Source organism: Astatotilapia calliptera, chromosome 6 (assembly GCF_964374335.1).
Source record: "Astatotilapia calliptera chromosome 6, fAstCal68.1, whole genome shotgun sequence".
Taxonomy (NCBI): domain Eukaryota; kingdom Metazoa; phylum Chordata; class Actinopteri; order Cichliformes; family Cichlidae; genus Astatotilapia; species Astatotilapia calliptera.
Window position 1 is genome coordinate 12,021,730 of NC_137427.1, and position 17,716 is coordinate 12,039,445.

General features: G+C 40.3%; 1 protein-coding gene across 2 annotated transcripts in view; it reads left to right on the plus strand.

Annotated features, from left to right (window-relative positions):
* Positions 1-17,716, plus strand: part of add3a (adducin 3 (gamma) a) — a 98,428-nt gene that overhangs the window by 2,159 nt on the left and 78,553 nt on the right. Inside the window, exon 2 of one of the 2 annotated variants that reach the window (XM_080302774.1) lies at positions 16,965-17,002. The exons of the other annotated variant lie outside the window; for it this stretch is intronic. The gene's annotated coding sequence lies outside the window, so the exon portion shown is untranslated. The remainder of the gene's footprint in view (positions 1-16,964; positions 17,003-17,716) is intronic. 2 annotated transcript variants of the gene reach the window in all.

A 17,716-nucleotide genomic window follows, 5' to 3' on the forward strand; every position in this document is an offset into this window, starting at 1 on the left:
GTACGGTGTCATTGGTGCAACATGCAGGTGATCTAACTGGATTTCCCCACCAATATGACTTTCAGTACTTTATGACTCACCCTCTGTCAAATGATTATTGGTAAAGTGATGTAAACCAGCTCGTGCTAGATAGTGGTGGAAAGCAAATTGGAGCTTGTTAACTAAACTTACATTGCATCTTAATTAAATTCCTATGATGTTTACCTGTATTCTGCACACACAGTTACATTTGCGTAGAACCTTTACGAGCCAAGCAGAAGGGAGTCTTTGGGTTCAACACAACTGCCGTCTTTCTGTCTGAGCTGATCTCTTGTTTGTCTCTTATGAATAGTTTTATAATAGCACAAGACATGACTGAGTTAATCTTCAGATGAATGCTCAGGCACAGGAAGTACAATGTCCATTGTGGTGGGGGACTGGACTGACAGCCTCATAGATTAAGTGACTTAATAACAGAGTGGCTGTGACTGGTTGAGTGGGTGCAGTCTGTAGGGACCGTTAATGAGGCGTGTCTATAGTAAGTCTGGATTGCTTGGTAATGTTTTGTGGAAACGGGAATAGAAAAACAAGGAGGCAGATATTAAGACTGAAGGTAATTGATGAATGTTTTTTTGTTTTGTTTTGTTTTTTTGTTTTTTTTATGTTAGGAGCTGCTTTAGTGACCACATGTTAGTGCACCTTTATTATTTCCTGGCCTTAATACGTCCTGCACACCTCAATGTTTTATGCAGTCTTTTTATTGCGCAGAACTGCACAAGAAAAACGTATACGTGTTTGTGAGCCCAAAGCTATTTAAAATGCGTACAGCCCAGTGAATTTGAACCTGTCCAGAGGACAGAGATGACTTCATCATTACCTCACCCTGCTCTGCTAGAGGACTTATCAAAAACATGTGGCTCCACTCTCCCTTCTCACTGCAAATTGATTGAGTCTTGGACTCGAGTGTTTTCCTTTTGTTGGGGAATGTGTGCGTTTGTGCACATGCTGGCTTAATTTTATCATCTTAGATTTACTTTTCTCTCTCTGTCATTCATTTGGCATGTTTCGGCAAGTTGCTCTGGGTTTGGTCAGACAGGATGGAGGCCCACAAGGTTGGAGAGGATGAAACGCCATGCTGTTTAAGCATGTGTATGTGTGTCTATTACACCCAATGAGACAAGATGGCAAATGTATTGCGGTGGCATTTTAATTTGGCTGTATTATTACCCAGGTGAACAATATAGCTTTGTAGACTTTAAATCTGAAATTTAAGGCTCATTGTTTGTTTTACAGAAAGCAATGCAAACCACCTAAAATATTTTAAGTTTTTATTATTGTTATCATTTGAGCTACAATGTTATCTGAATGGAAAATTGTTTTGAGTAGGACTGAGTGATATGATCAACCAGCCTCTCAGTCCAAAATCCAGGGATATTTAAAATCCAGTGATATTTAAAATAGATTTGTAATACAAATCTATTTTAATACAAAGAAGCAGCCGACCGGAACGATACCCGAACCTTATATCGCATTGTAAGAGATCTAACTGGGGCTCGTGGTGGCCGCTGTGTCCCAATCCGAGACAAAAATGGATGCGTCCTCCTTACTGCAGCTGAAAAGAGACCAACGCTGTGCCAAACACTTCTGCGATACTCTGAACCAACCCGAGCCACTCCACCTGTTCAAGGCCAAAAACCTTCCATGGGCCTTCTTCCTGTTGATATTGGACAAATCTGCGCCGCCGAAGTCAAGACATTGATTCTACTCCTCAAGAGTGGAAAGGCCGCTGGCCTGCACGAGATCCTCCCCGAAATGCTGAAGCATGGTGGACCCCAGTTGGAAGCTGCCCTTACAAGACTCCTAAACGCCTGCTGGTCAACATCGCATGTTGGACAAAAGGTGTCATCATCAAACTTCCAAAGAAAGGTGATTTGGATGACTGTAACAACTGGTGGGGCATCACGTTGCTGTCGGTACCCGGGAAAGTGCTTTGCCTCGTTCTTTTGAATCAGCTACGACGTGCAGTGGATGAACAATTGTGAGAAGAGCAGGCTGGCTTTCGGAGTGGCCGGTCGTGCGTCGAGCAAATCTTCACCCTCCGCATGATTGTTGAACAAACATGGTAAATGGCCTGCATTTGTATAGCGCTTTTACTCGGTCCCTAAGGACCCCAAAGCGCTTTACACTACATTCAGTCATTCACCCATTCACACACACATTCACACACTGGTGACGGCAAGCTACATTGTAGCCACAGCTGCCCTGGGGCGCACTGACAGAGGCGAGGCTGCCGGACACTGGCGCCACCGGGCCCTCTGACCACCACCAGCACCACCAACATTGGGATACCAAAGGAAGATTTCTATTAATTTCATTGACTTCGAGAAGGTTTTTGATGGCGTCCACCGGCCGACTCTATGGGCTATCCTACGCCACTATAGAGTCCCTCAGCAGTTTGTAGATGCCTTTCATGGTCTCTACTCCAACTCCTGCTGCTGCGTCCGGACGGATGACGGCTGCACAGATTTCTTCAAGATCAATACTGGCGTCCGACAAGGATGCGTGCTATCCCCTTTCCTCTTCCTGTTTGTAACTGACTTCATCATGCAATGATCAGTTGACCAAGCTGGCATCGGTGTCCCCTGGCACGAAGCACGTAATCTCACCGACTTGGACTTCTCGGATGACATTGCTCTGCTGGGCTTCACTCAGGAAGACCTCAAGAGTTGACTGCGCTTCCGCTTTGCCATATTTGACGTCTACCCCGTTATTGTCTGGCCAAGATCACCATTACATGGCTCCCATGCACTGGCAAGAAAAAGCAACCCCGACCAAAGATCAGATGGTGTCGAACGTTTATGAATGATCTGAGAACCGTTGACATTGCCTGGGATGAAGCCAAAGCAGTTGCCGCTGACCGACATCGATGGAGGTCATTAGCTGCCCGATGCGCCGCTCGGCGTAGGAGGAACTAAGTGCTAAGTAAGTGTAGTAGTAGTAGTAGTAGTAGTAATGATAATAATGGATTATATTTATTTTAAATCAATAAGATGAGCTTAGATAACTTTGAAATGATTAGGCCATTAAATACACAACCTTTTAAACCTTTCAACTTGGGATATGTTTGTGTGTTGGGGGGACTTGTGGCTAGCTCAACTAGCGTGGGTAAGCTAGTTTAACTGCAAGGATATTTGTCAGATACAGGAATTTCCACCCTAGTGCTTTGTTCTAGACTATTTGCCATCAGTAATACAGGGCCAAGTTTCCATGGCAGCACATTTACTAGTCATGTAGATGAAAATGTCCCATTGATGTCTGTGTACAAATCTCCACATAGTTTCAATTGCCTGTGGTTCTTTTCAGCAGTTGAAGCTTATACGTTAAACATTTACTGGGTAACCACTTTAGAATACGCACCAATAAAGTAGCAAAGGAAGAAGACTTAATGAAAAAAAAAATTACCATTTTTAAAAAAAAAAGAAAGGGGAAAAAAAAAAAAAGGCCAGCTCTATAATGGAGCAAGAGATTAACATTATCCTCTTCCATTCTCGACTATTTGGCCTACTTTCCTTCAAGGGGTAACGTAAACAAAATAGCTGCTTTTTAGCCAATGACATCAATTTATTATCCAAAAATAATTTGTGTGTAAAAAAAAAAAAAAAAAAAAAAAAAAAAACTCGACAAACTACATTGTTGTTGCGCTCAATCTCCTGCATCAGTCTTCCATATTTTTTTTATACGTCGATTCCCCTGACTCCGAGGTCTCAGACGGAGCCAAACAGTTCCTTGTTTTATGCCTTTGTGCATCCACTGACGTTGCTGTTTGATGAGATATGCATGTGGGCTGGGTGTTTAGATTACACATTTGTTTGGTTGCCAGAGGTCCCAGCGGGGTGGGGTTAGAATAACCTTATTATACACTTGTGGGCGGATGAATTACTGAAAGCATCTGACCCAGCGTGAAGTAGAAATGACTTCTATCCAGCTTTGGGGAGGTGTGTTTATTAATATGTGCATGTGTGTTGATATTTACAGCATTAGTTTCACTGTATAGTTTCTTTTGTGAGCGTGTGTGTGAGGACAGGCCCGACAGAGAGTCAACAATGGGTCTACTCACGCAGTTCGAAGGCGTTTCCATAGATATTAGAGCATAGGAACTATGGCAACGCGGCCAGACAATGACCACTGGTGAAGGAGACTTGGAGCCAAATGAACTTTCGGGGCAGATGATGGCTCCTATGAACCACCCCCTGGTGGTCGCTTTATTAAAAGTCTCTCTACACAGGTCAACAAGTTTCAGATCCCACTGGAAACTGCCAAGAACCAAAATTCAAGATGTTTATTGTCATGTACACCGCAAAACACAAATGGCTCTGCAGAGCAATGACATTCTTACTTTGCAGGTTCCCTTCAAACAACTAAAAAGAAAGTAAAGTAAAGTAAAACAGTGCTTTGTAGCACTTGTAGCTTATGTGTGGGTGTAATCAGAATTTAAAGTGCAAGTAGTTGCAACACTGTCACAGAACCACACTGCTGTTTTCACTGGGTTGAGTGTGTAGGGGGGCATTTTCCCATTACTGTGCATGAATATGGAGATTAGATGAGAAATCTTCCAGGTCACAGAATCTGCTCAATTAACAGAGTGTCATTTCGCATATTTCCTGACAAAGGGAAGAAAATGTCATCTGAATCCATTCCTCACAGCATGTACATGTCAGCCTAATTGGAGCCTAATCCTGTGTGTGCGTGTGTTTCCAGTCATGTGAGTAGCTTCTATGGATGCCTTCATGCCATCATTATGGGTGTTGATCCCCTTGCTGCCGGGGGATCTGGAAAGGATGCACTAGTGCCATTTCTGAGTATGACTAATAGCTGAAATTCTGTTTTCACACACTGTATGGAAATTCTGGGATCCAGCTAATAAACAATGTTTGTGTTTTTCCTGATGCAAAAGGTCCAACAATTATTAACCTAAACAAAAACCTCAGCATTGGCCTGACTGGTACATCCCCATAACTCCTGTTCAAACAGTACAAAAGCACACAGTTCAGGCCTGTATGCAACAATCAGATGATTTATTTATATAGCCAGTATAAATATATGTATACTGTGGCATTTGTTTCCCAGTTACCAGCTTGGTTGTTTCAAAGTCGGTTAGGTAATTTTTTGAAATTCTGGACCCGTTATGAACTTGTCACTTTGGCCACTGTATTTGAATGTGGTATTTTTGTGGGCCATTTGGGTTCTGACAGTTTTTTTTGTTTTTTTTTATAATTTTTTTGTTTATTCTTGGATATCGTTTAACTTGTGACTTCAGTATTTTTTATAAAAAAGAAGTGAAAGTAAGTGTGTGAGAGAGTGAACTCCGGTTGGCCTTGTTTAGGAAACACACTTTATTGCCTCTGTGACCAAACAGCTACATTTACCACATCATCTGCTAGGCACGCCCTTGGCTTGGTTCCTCCTTGTGGAAACGCACAGGGGCACACCATGGTATTGTCACATCACACACTGTGACAAATCTCAGTAGGTGCGCTGAGCCTCGGCTAGCTGCTGAAACCTGGTGTTGGTGTGGGTATGTACTGTACTGTGCTCCTCTGTCCTATCGCTATGTGGGTCAGCTTGTTTACTCAACTCTTGTGCTCGACTAAAATGCAGCATCAGCACTGTCAAGTGTGACCTTGAGTTTGTTTTGGAAACTATTTGTTATCCTTAGTCATGCTTTAGTTTGCTATATTTGCCTGTGTGCTGTGGTAGGGTGTGACAAGATGCGACATGAATCTCAATGTCTTCTTACAAAACAGTGCTGACGTTTATATGGCACACAGTGAGAGTTGTTATTGTTTTGATTTTAATGACACTGAGAACCCCAGACAGTCAGCCATGTGGTTTTCTTGCACCTGTGCTTCCCAGGGATCACTCAGCAATCATTTGATGTTATTTTAAGCACATGTCACAGCTGGCCTTAATGAAATGTTGTATTTGAAGGTAACCGGTACCAGTAAATGGACTTGGACGGTGAGTGTTGGTGACAGAATCATAATGAAGCAAATCCACGCTGTAATTCTTATGCTGAATTACACATGGCCATGCCACCCTTGTATGCATGCTGCATGAATGTTGTAACGTGAATTCAAAAGAGGCCAAAGAAGGCAGACGGATATTTTAAACTGCAGTAAGTTTTCTGTTTGCTGGATCGATGATCGAGTTATGTAGACTTGTACTCCTGAGATCTGACAGTCATATAACTTGGTAGAGTCAGATGTGCAACAACCTTGATCACATTATAGTGGTATGAACTCCAGATAATGTTTCAAGAATCAAGTCAGAAACCACCCAAAAAACACCCAAATTACCTGTAATAAGATGTGATGCAGCGGTATCAGCAGCATGACACGGAGAGAAGCTAAACGAGGCAAAGGAGCGATGTTAGGAGGGGTTGAGTTACCGATGTTCAGGTTTCCCATTTTCTCCAACTTCTGTGCGTTTGACGTGTAACAGTGGGGCAGCATCGCACTATTGCAGAAGCTGTAGAAAGAGTTTCCTATATTCTAGCTATGCTGCCATGTAGCTACAGCCAAGGTGACTGCCACTTCTAAGGTGTGTAACATAGCAACAGCATTATGACATGTAACCACAACAGTTACATGTGTTATTAGTCACCAACGTGACAATGGGGTGGTCAACATAATTTCCAAAATGTTGCTTAGGATGTCTTTTCTTCTTCCAACTCAACTGCTAGCCAAGCCATATATAGTTGGCTCCGTGACATCAGATCCTTGTTGCTGCTTCCACCTTACTCAAATGTGCAGTTGTGTAATTTTACAACACAGCAATCTCCACAATTTAACTCAAAAGCAGCATCTACCTCCATATATTCCATTGTCTGCTTGGATTTGCGTGAACAATGGTTCCATAATGTAGTCGCTGATGACGTCACTATACCGAGCTCTATACTCAGATTTATTTATAGGGTAGGTTGGGCGTGCAGGAGTGACACCCGCTGCACCTGCTTGTTTGCTGTGAATTCTTTGCACAGTTGCCAGTTCTGTTCTCACATGAGTGCAGCTGAACCTCATACACACTTCTTGTTAGGATGCCGGCAGACTGTTTCCTTTTCTAGCACTTTCTACTGTGTTGGACATCTGCGTGCTCACAGGTAAAGTGTCAAAAAAGTTCCCATGTGTCCAAAAGTGTCTTTGAAATTCCCTAAATGCAGAATGCATTGGAACAATGTGTACACGTCAGACAGCTATGAAAGGACTCACTGAAATTTAAGCAACAGCAAATTTTTGAGTGTTTAAACCTTGGTAAAGTGTCCGGGTGTAACTTGATGGTGGAAAAGAAGTTGAAGAGGGAAAAAAACAATTTACATGTACAGAGGCATGTAGCTCATCACCTGCACTCTACCTTAAATCTGACAGTTTCCTGAAAGCGAATACTTGGTCAGCTCAGGCTATCATTAAAACAACTTTTAAGTTTGTCCTCGAGAGCTCCAGTACAAATACAGTATAATATTCCAGAGGGTTTTATGTGTGCTTTGACGTCATTACTAAAGCTGGGACCTTACCTCATTCTGAACTCCCACCTCAGTCTGGTATCGAGGTCAATGTTTCTGCAAGACAAATCGCAATACTGTATGTGCAGGAGCAGTGCGTTTATTACACTGTGCTGTTGCTCTGCCTTAGCTTTGCTGGAGGGCTGCTGCATGTCATTAGTGATGCATTCTGTTCACTAGCCCCGACAGCACGTTTTTAGGGTAGTTTGTGTGTGCGCATGGCTTGTGTTTGTTTGCACATTACACTCTTTTACATGTTTGTGTATTTGAACAGCACATTGATGTGTATACACCTGGGTTCCCTTTAGATTTCATTGAATTTAAGTAAACTGCACATTTTTATGTTCCTGTTCTTGCTGATGGTGCTTCTTACTTTTTAGATGCTAATTTTACATCTTTCATTTTATAATTTGTCCATGGGTTTCTGAAATTGGTTAATACTAACTGAAAATTAAAAGCGCAAACAAATATATGTATCTGTGTTGCAGCACAGAATCTATCTGTTGTAGGTCTTACTGGCTGTGGGATTGTTTGCCCGTAGTCTCTCAGTCATTATAGAGGGAAACCTGCTGAGACGGAACAGAAATAAACAGGCTGTCGTAAGATAACAGATTGCACTCCATCACATCCAGTGTTTGCTATATCTTATGAGTTTAAGTTACTTAAGAAGCAATATTGCATAATATCCTGTGTATTCTGATTGCAACATTGCACTTTTATAAAGAAAAGATCCGCCCTAAAGTCATTAAGCAAAGACTGAGGAAACGCTGCATTTGTATTTCAGTCTGTCAAGTCATGTCGATATGTCAGTTTAGATTTGTGAGTTATCTTGTTCTGTTTTTCTTAGCACAAATTTTATTTCTCATCACTAGCTAAGCCAGAATTATTGTGTTGCACCTTCAGTTTTAAGTATAAGTAAAGAAATTAGGATGACCAGGTACTGTTTAGATTGTATAAATGTCTTTCAGTAATAACATACACAATATTAATTTAAGTTTAATCAATGACACTGGTTCAGAAGATGCATAATGATGTTTTACAGGTGGCTTAATCATTATAAATTATTGTTATTTATTTTATCCATTATTTATCCAACATGAGCTACTTTACTTAATGGCTGCCTTATTATGAAGGGGTTTACACAGCTTGTAGCTCAGTTGGTAGATTTTTATGGCAGATGCCCTTTATTGTGCAACCCCAACGTATTTGTGTCTCCTCCCTGGACACAGGACATAGCTGGGAGAAGACACTATATTGTGTGGTATAGATAGTTGGACATTGTTTTATAGTATAACCTTTTTGTAAAGGGTTTGTTTGTTTTTTAAAGGTAATTTTCAGTTCAGCTTTTTACAGACATAAAGACAGACAGACCACATGAGAGGACGCATTTGGTGACAGTGGGAAAGACAAAGTCTCCTTTGACAGGAAGAAACTCTCACAGCACCAGGCTCAGGGACGGGTTGCTGGGGGGTGAGGGAAGGAAGATGGACTGTTAGAGAGCCAGAGATTAACAATAGCTAATGAATAAATGCAAAGTGGTGTATAAATAAACAGTGAGTGAAGAAGACATGCTCGGTGAGGTAGATCAGGGTGACCTGAACAAGTTTTATCAAAGTTGAGCCTAATCTAATCTGCTCTCCTGAATCCAAACTGGGAGCTGTTTCCATAAAAGGGGGGGCCTGAAAGCTGTAGGCTCTGCTTCCCATTCTACTTTGTTCTTGTGGTTCCTAGGAATATTTTTCAAAGTACTCTGTTGGGATGATGTGGTTTTAAATCCGGTTTAGGTTTAACAGGAAGCCAATAAAGAGAAAACAATATGGGGCAAATAGGCTCTTTTTCTAGTTCCCAGCAGTACTCTGAAGTAGTCCATATTAAACTTTGATTAAATCATAAAAATAATTTGAGTCTGTTTTTCCTTTAAGCGTTTTAAACAGATGACAAACAGTTATCAGTTCTCACTCTCAGACACTGTTTCCACTGAGGATGTATCTGTTGCAGTCTAGAGGAGATACCCTATCAGATGTATGTGGTGTTGTGTCACATGTTTGGACTCTTGTCACAGGATGAGAAGTATGGGAATGTTGTATTTCCTCTACCTCAGCAGAGGAAATCTCTGGCAGGGACCATCTTTTGTTCCGTCCTTTCAGGATGGCTACTGATATGTTTTGGGTGTGAGGTTAAACAAACGCAACACGGTCGTGTGATACCTGCAGACTGTCTCTGAGCCCTTGATGGGCCGGTAACACAGTATGGGTTTTCAAGAACAATTGCTTTTAACTTGCACGAGTGTCATTTGTCTTGTGCTCAAAGCAGTGTTGCTACACTTGTCAGTAGTTTGAATCTCAATCTGTTTTATTGTGCCTGAAAAGTGTGTTTCATGGCCTGTGGAACATCACAGTAAGGGGAAATCATGACAAATCGATCTGTGACACATCTGTGTGGGAGTGAGTTTAACTTTTCAAGTCCAAAACATTTCCATCATGGACATAATGAGAGCACCAATAATACAGTGAATGCCAAATACTTGCTGGAAATGAGTTTCGCAAGAATCTATGGGAGGGGGGGTTTAAAACTCTTTTAATGCAGTTTTAATGTCGTGTGTTTAAAAGGGAAAAACCCATCTCAAACAGTAAACATTTTGCTCAGTTTTTCAGCTGTTCTTTGTTACAATACAAACTTCCATGTTGGCTATTGTGCTTTTAGTGTCTAACTGGGCACTTGAAGTCATAAGCCTTTGAATATTTAGCAAAACAGCTTTATGTTTTATGTATAAATGTGCTTGTAAAATTCCAGATTGTTTGGATATATATGTGGTGACAGGAGAGATCAGTCTTGGTCATTTTAGTGTTGAGTTTTATTGGAAATCTTTTCATTGGCAGAGCTTGAAAATCTTGAAATGAAGTGTGTTAGAGTTAGAAACATCCATCTTACAACCACCTTCAAAATAAAATCAAAAGCACATCTGCACACAGGCTGTAAGTTGAAGCTCAGTTGAACTTATTAGGATAGTTAATGTTATAATGTCTTGGAAAAATGCATCAATCAGCTAACTCGTTCATTGATTTGGGGAGAAATAATCCAATTTTGATGGCGCCAATATGACGCAGATACCTTGACTTTGGGTATCTGCTGATAGAGAGGACTGATCTGGTGCCAGTGTTAAATTGATGAACTATATTCCTCATTCTGACAAAGCGGCTGAAGGTCATTCTTTTATTTTTAAGGGAACATCAGGCTTGAAATTACTTTCCTAACTCTAGAAAATAAATTTGTAACAAATGTATCCAAGAATATAAATTTACCAAAATGGTATTTATTGGCTAAAAATATACTAACAAATATTTGATACCAGTGACAACAGGCCAAAGATGAATTCAGTGGAAAAAATAATGAAAAAATTATTATCGTTATTCACCTCTTGTTAGTGTGAAGCAATTAAGTTTATATCAGATGATATAATGATATTAATTGAATTGACAACAGCACATCATGTCCCATTAAGTGCTTGCTGACGAGGGTTTAAATGGAATATTAGCGAGTGAGAGCGACTAAGAGCCGGCTCTGAAAGCATCATACGGATCGGGTTTTCATTTTGGGTCAGCCAACTTGCAATTTAGCTTAAATAAATAAAAATAAAGGGGAAAAGAATCATTCATACAAAGAAAAGCTGTTGATGTAACAAATATGAAGTATGTCCAAATTGCTGATCCTTTGCAACTTCCTCCATGCTGTCCTAGCTGGTGCACAGCTGCTGATACATGGTGCAGTAAAGACGTAATAGACCCGCCAACTTAAGACTGATATCTGTTCAAAGTGTCAGATCAGTGTTTAACCAGACTGGCGCTCCCATTAAGTACCGCTTAAATGCCCTTGAGCAAGACATCTCTGTGTTTCATTCGATTGCACATCAGCTTCAGCTGATGCACGGCTGAGCCTGACCTCTCGCCTAAACAAAGAGGAGAGTTTATCTTCTGGGATTAACAGTGTATCGCATTTTGGAGTTGTTATTGTTAATAAAATAAACTGTAACAAAAATGAGTGCTTATTGGGGTTGTATCCAGGATGGTGTTTGTCATGTACTTTGCCTGAACCCATCTTTCAACATGACTCTCTTCCTGTTAAAGCAGCTGTCTGATCTGTTCAGATGGGCTTTGTGAGTGTGGCTGACTGCCAACAACGAACACAAGATGAACCTGAGAGAGCAACAGAGGGCTCTGACACTGCATAAGAACAATGGACAATATTTAACAATATTAGTCTTGAAAGTTTATCTTATAAGTTCATGAACATGATAATATCATTGGTCAGTGAGTTTCTTATTGAATAAATGCTGTTGTGGAGTCTTAAAGTGATGAAAAAGATTTATTTTTTTTTAACACTGCATAAGCCGTTATGGGTTTGTGGTGCTAGTGTTTGGAGCTGTTTTGTAGCCCACACAGGATTCATCTGATGCTTAATTAATGAAAACTGGTTTGCCTTGTGTTGACGGAGAACTGTTCCGTTTGGGTGGGGCGTGTTTATTGATGCGAGCATTCACATTGTTCATTTTGACTAGTCAAATTATAAAAAGCATAGGTGTAGTTTAGTATAATTTCACTCTAATATTTAGTTTTTATGTATATATTTATATTTTTGAGGTCATGAGTCAGGGTTGTATTAAACTGAAAGAAACCAAGGGGCAGCTGTGGCTCAGGAGGAAGAGCTAGTAGTTTACTAATCCTAATATTCCTCTAGTCCTCGTGTTAAAGCTTTCATGGGCAAGATACTGAACCTCTGAAAAACACTTTGGGAAGTTTGTGCCTGTTTGATTAAAAAGTGTATGAAATAAAAAGCAATATAAATGAATGTGGGTTGTATTGAAGAAGTGCTTTCAGTGTTCAGCATGAGTGGAAAGGCATTTTTACCTGTACACTTTCTAAGAGTGGACTAAAATATATCCTCAATCTTTTGACTAATGGAGAACATAATATCCAAAAGGAAATAAAACTCTGTTTTGGCATGTCTGATGTCATATTTAGATATTGCTACTTCTGAAACATTTAAAATGGGCTTAAGTGATTTTGAAATTTTGACTGTGGTCAACAGATTGAGGAAGAGTGGGTATCAAAAACAACTTGTACTCTATCATAGGGATACGCATGAAGTAGAATATACTAGAGGCAAGTTCTGTAGTGGGCTGCGGTAATAGAGTTTGGTGGATCGTAGAAATATTTTAGTAAATTCCTGAACTTCAAACTCATAACTCAGAGTGGGAATCAAGATAACGCCCCACAAATTGTTTGCACATCTGATGCTTACATCAGGTCTGACATTGTTGCAAAAAGAAGGTGGAGAAAACTGTTCAGTTCAGGGGTTGTGGTTGTTGTTGTTGTTGGTGGTGGGGGTTGTTTTTTTTTTGTTTGTTTGTTTGTTTTCAGCTGAACAGATTGGAAATGAATGACTGGATGTGAAAAACGACTTTATTTTCTTCACTTTTAAATGTTAACACAGTAGTAGCACAGCTGTGGAAGAATTTATCCACACACGTCAGTAACGCACCATCTGACAAACTGCTGTTGGAACTCAAGGAGAACAATTAAGAGTGAAAGTTAAGCAAGCTAAATGTAATATGTCTCTTCTAATTTTATTTCCCTTGATTTAATTTGAGAATACTAGAGGGTAATTCTGTGTACTGTAATTAAATCAGCTGTAGAAACTGAAGAAAAGGTAAAGGCTTGCATGCTTGTAGTCAGTTAACAAAGCTGCACGAGTCCATGTGTGTTTACTTGCATAAATGGGTTTATGTCTTACATCCGAATAACATTTTTAAAAACTGTCATCTGCTGCTGCATCCTACTGAACGGGCACAGTTCTGACAGCCTGCCTTATCAGCCATCTGTTCTGAAACTGATGGTGAAAATAAACAAATCTTAATGCATGCCAGTATTTCCTTTAGGTTGTCCTCAAGATTTGATAGTTTTTTGCTTTGTTGTGTGCCCTGATTTCTGGCTGTCTACTCCCAATGTGGATAAATCTGGTCGATAGCTGTAGAGGGAACACCTGTCCTCTTCTTCATGAGTCTGAATTTAAAGACTGTCAAAATTCCATTGGGGTTTTCACTCATCTCTCTAAGCCCTTTTGACAAAATCAGAGTAATGAGTTGTTGTGTAACTGCTGCAAAACTAACAAGTCTACAAGCAAAGTTCTCTCTCATCTTGTCTATTTTTATTTATTTTTTAAAAGAGGTCTCTATAGTAGCTGATGACATGGAGGTGCTATCACTCCATTAGAAGCTACCTAAAATTGGTTGAAAACTTCATTAGTAACCTCCCTTAATGAGGTTAAAGCAGCAAATGGTTAAAAAGTTGCACTTAATTTGTCTGGACTTTATGTAATAAGGCTAAAGGGGGTCATGCTGCATGGTTGGACAGTCACATCCTCCCAATCAGTAGGGCCACCACAGTGGTCAGCAAAAACGGTTATGTAACTGTCCCTGCATGTCGCCCAAGGAAAAAGTGAGTAGTATGTTAAGTGCAGCGCTGGGCATTGCTAATGACTTGAAGCAGTTCTTTCTGCTAGTTCCATTTCTCTAATGCCAATTATTATTTCTGCTGACGGTGTGAAAGTGTGGAAGCACAATAGCCATGGTTTAGCTAAATCATTGGCTTTGCTGTGCTACTAGAGTTGGGGTAGATGAATACCAAGGTCTGAATAAAGAACCCTGGAGTTCTGTCGGATCACTCAGCCAAAGAACTCTGTGGTCTGCGGACTTCTCTGCTTTTGTTTAAAAAGGAAGTTCACCATCGGAGCTGTAAAAGAGTACAGACCCTCTGTCAATGAGATTCATGCTTCTCACACTTCTCATGTCAGTCCACACCTGAGAAGTGGAGGAAAATTCCTTTCTCCACCTGCACTAACACAAAAACATTTCAACCAGGTGATTTCAATTCCTGTTCAGTCAGCCAACCCGGACAGAGGTGTTTCCATAACTACTGTAAAATCTGGTGCTTTTTTACATTTATACAGCCTCATGCAGTGCTCCAATAATGCATATTTCTAGAACCAGCTGACAATTCCAGTCATTGTGTCCACAGTTAGGTAATCTAGACAGCAGGAACTCCTCTTTTTCGTCTGTCTGATGGGTTTTAGCTGAACAGTAACAGAAATAATCCAAGCAGAGATCTCTAAGGACTGCCCTTTACCATTTTGATGTTTCTGGAGCCAAACATGGCCATATTTAGACTAGAGGATGCACAGCACATATATTTCACATTAGAAAAATCGTACGGCACACAAACAAACAAAAATATCACAAAAAGCATATTCATAATTTTTCCCCGTGCACCGGGTATTGTGGAATTGACTCTGTTTGTCCCCAGTATACCTTTTTTTTGCTTTATTCTGACCAGTATTCATGATAGGTTCTTCATCTGGGTTGGAATTTTCCAGGACCCAGATCAGATCGACTACTTTTTCTTTTCAAATATTTATCTTTTGCAATCACGCGTCGTCACGCATGTCTATTGCGTCATTTTTTTCTTCGTCTTTTTTACTGGCAGTTGGCAACCCATTTAATGATAGCGGGTAGTTGCACTGCCCTCTAGTGGAAGAGGATGTAATTGTTCTGCCCGTTACTCACGATGATCACTTGGAGTACTAATCAGGTGGAACCAGATAATCTTCGCACATTTCGATAGAGTACTAAGTTAGCAGTGCTTTATTATAAATATTACTTGTAAACTTAGCTGGCATATAACACGCAAACGTGGGTACCTGTAAAGTATTACAAAGTAACTAGAAAAAAAAATGTTAGAATTTCATTCATCAAAGTTGAAGAAAGACTTCTTGGATGGCCTGTACCTCATAGAAGACCATACTATTGGGTAGATAATCCTGTAAAATAAAATATAAATATACTCCAAAACGTCTTGATGCATGATCAATCATCCAGGTATGGAAATTGAGGTATTCCTCAAGTTATTCTCAGGCCTACTTAAGTTACAGTTACTTGTTGATCTAAAAAAGCACCGACCAAGCCTAAATGTTCCCAATGTTTTCGCACTACCTTGTTCCATATTTGTTACACTTTTGTAATGTTTTTGATTCCCAGTTACCAATTGTCATTGGAATGGAATTCAGGCGCAGCACTTAGCAAAAACACATTTAACATGCTGTCAGTCTGCACTCGCGTTCTTCTACAGTGACCCATGCTCCCTGGTGTTGACACAGTTGGTGTTTATGCAGATGACATGGATGTCTATCAAAGGCAAACCGTGTCCCTCAGGCCTCCTGCTGCTTGGTGTAGCCGCTATTACAGTACAGAGGCACAGCCTAGTCTCTATGTTGGAAACTGCTGACCGCTGTGACCTAGAACACACACTGAGACCAGTGCAATTGCTCATACATGCACAATAATGAGTTCTAAATGAGCCACATCCAGTGATGGCCAGGGTACTACTGGGAAATGGTAGTAAAGGGATAATTAAAGTACACTCTTAAACGTTTGTAAAAGAAGAGGGGGGGGGGGAACATTTACAATTTCCTTTGTAAGGAAGCTGGTTAGATACAAGGTCAGGGACGTCTCAGTATAAACCCCTAAAAGCATGGAAAGTAAAACAGTCACCACAGCCAGCCATGATATTTGACAGATAATTCAATTAAAAGTACTCTAAAGTTATCAACAGCACAAAAAACAGTGCAGAGGTCCAATTCAGTGACTTGAATTACTGAAGGTGCGGCCTTCTAGATAGCAATTTACACGTGTCAGGTGAAGCAGTCATGCCCCTAACTTTAAGCATCAACTGGATCCAAATTGGTGAATAATACAGAAAGGCACCTCTTCGTGGACTTGAGTAAATTCACTAGAGACCCAAATCAATTTTTGTAACAGACTATAAAAATATTACATTCATGCATGGAGTTGGGTATTTTAATCGAAAATTCTTTGGGGATCAATTGGTTTTTGAGGGCAGCCTCAAGTGGCCGTTTTCAGCTCCTAAGACTGCGTAATCTAGACTCTAGACTCGTCTTGTTCTTCGACCTAGTTTAACACATTGTGACCATTCCTGATGGAAGTCCATGAGACATTTCAGATTTTAGCTTAATTAAATGTCTTCTTTTTTGTTTGGATTTTTGGGAGTATGTTAAATTACTCAGATGGGATAATGAAAAGGCTTGAGGGGGAAAAGTAGACTTCATTACTTTTGTTGTGAGATGCCTCTCTACCTTTGATTTTAGGTTTGTTTCACTCATTCCTGGCTAATTTGCTGTATTTGTGTTTCAGGATTACAGACTTCATAAGCGCACAATGCGTAAATGTTTAAACCAGTGGGTGCATCAGCCTCTGTGTCAGATGTCCTCACCACAGACTCGCAATGTGGCTCAGAGTTTTACTGAACTTGGAGGTAGAAAGTAAAAAAAAAAAGTTTTTATTTTGTTTTTGTCCTAGTTGGCGAGACGTCATCACCTCGGCCAGTCCCCAGAGAGGTAAGAAATTTGACATCAGCACGCACCATTTAAGCTTCTGCACAAGCTTTCGCAACACCTGTTCACTGCATAAACACCACAGCGCTGCTTTGAGTATTATTTTACAGCAGAACAGAGGATGGTGAGTAAAGTCTTAAATGTAGTGTTGAGTGAAATGGAAAGTTCTTATTTTCTTCGGTCTGTAGTCCAGATGCCTCCACCCTCCTCTATGGTTTTATCAAGGACAAAGGGAGGTACATGGAGTGTAATACTGAAAGGTTTGTGGAGAGCCTTGACTTAGCTTCGGTCAGTGGTAAACTTGTGGCCAGAGTTTTTATGTGCTCAAAGTCATTCTGTAGAGAAAAAAGCACCAGACCTTTCCCTTCTGCAAAGTAGCTCAAATTTTAATCGCCTTTAATGTGTATTTAGGCTGTTAACACATAGTCTGCTTCCACTTTTGGTGACTGATATTTTTAAGCCTATTTGTCACTCTTTTTTTTCTGCTCCAGTGCAATTTTAAGTCAGTACCAGCTTTATAGTGGAGACCTTGTGTTTATTTTACTTCCATTAGGAGTTTTAAAATCTTACAACTAATAAGGATGATTGCATAGACTACAGTGCAAAAGCTTTTGCACTTTTTATGACGTGGCGCGATTTATTTTAGTTTGTAACCAATATTAATGGATCTTTTATGAATTTTATTTCCCGACAAACACAGTTGGGGTTTTTTTTTCT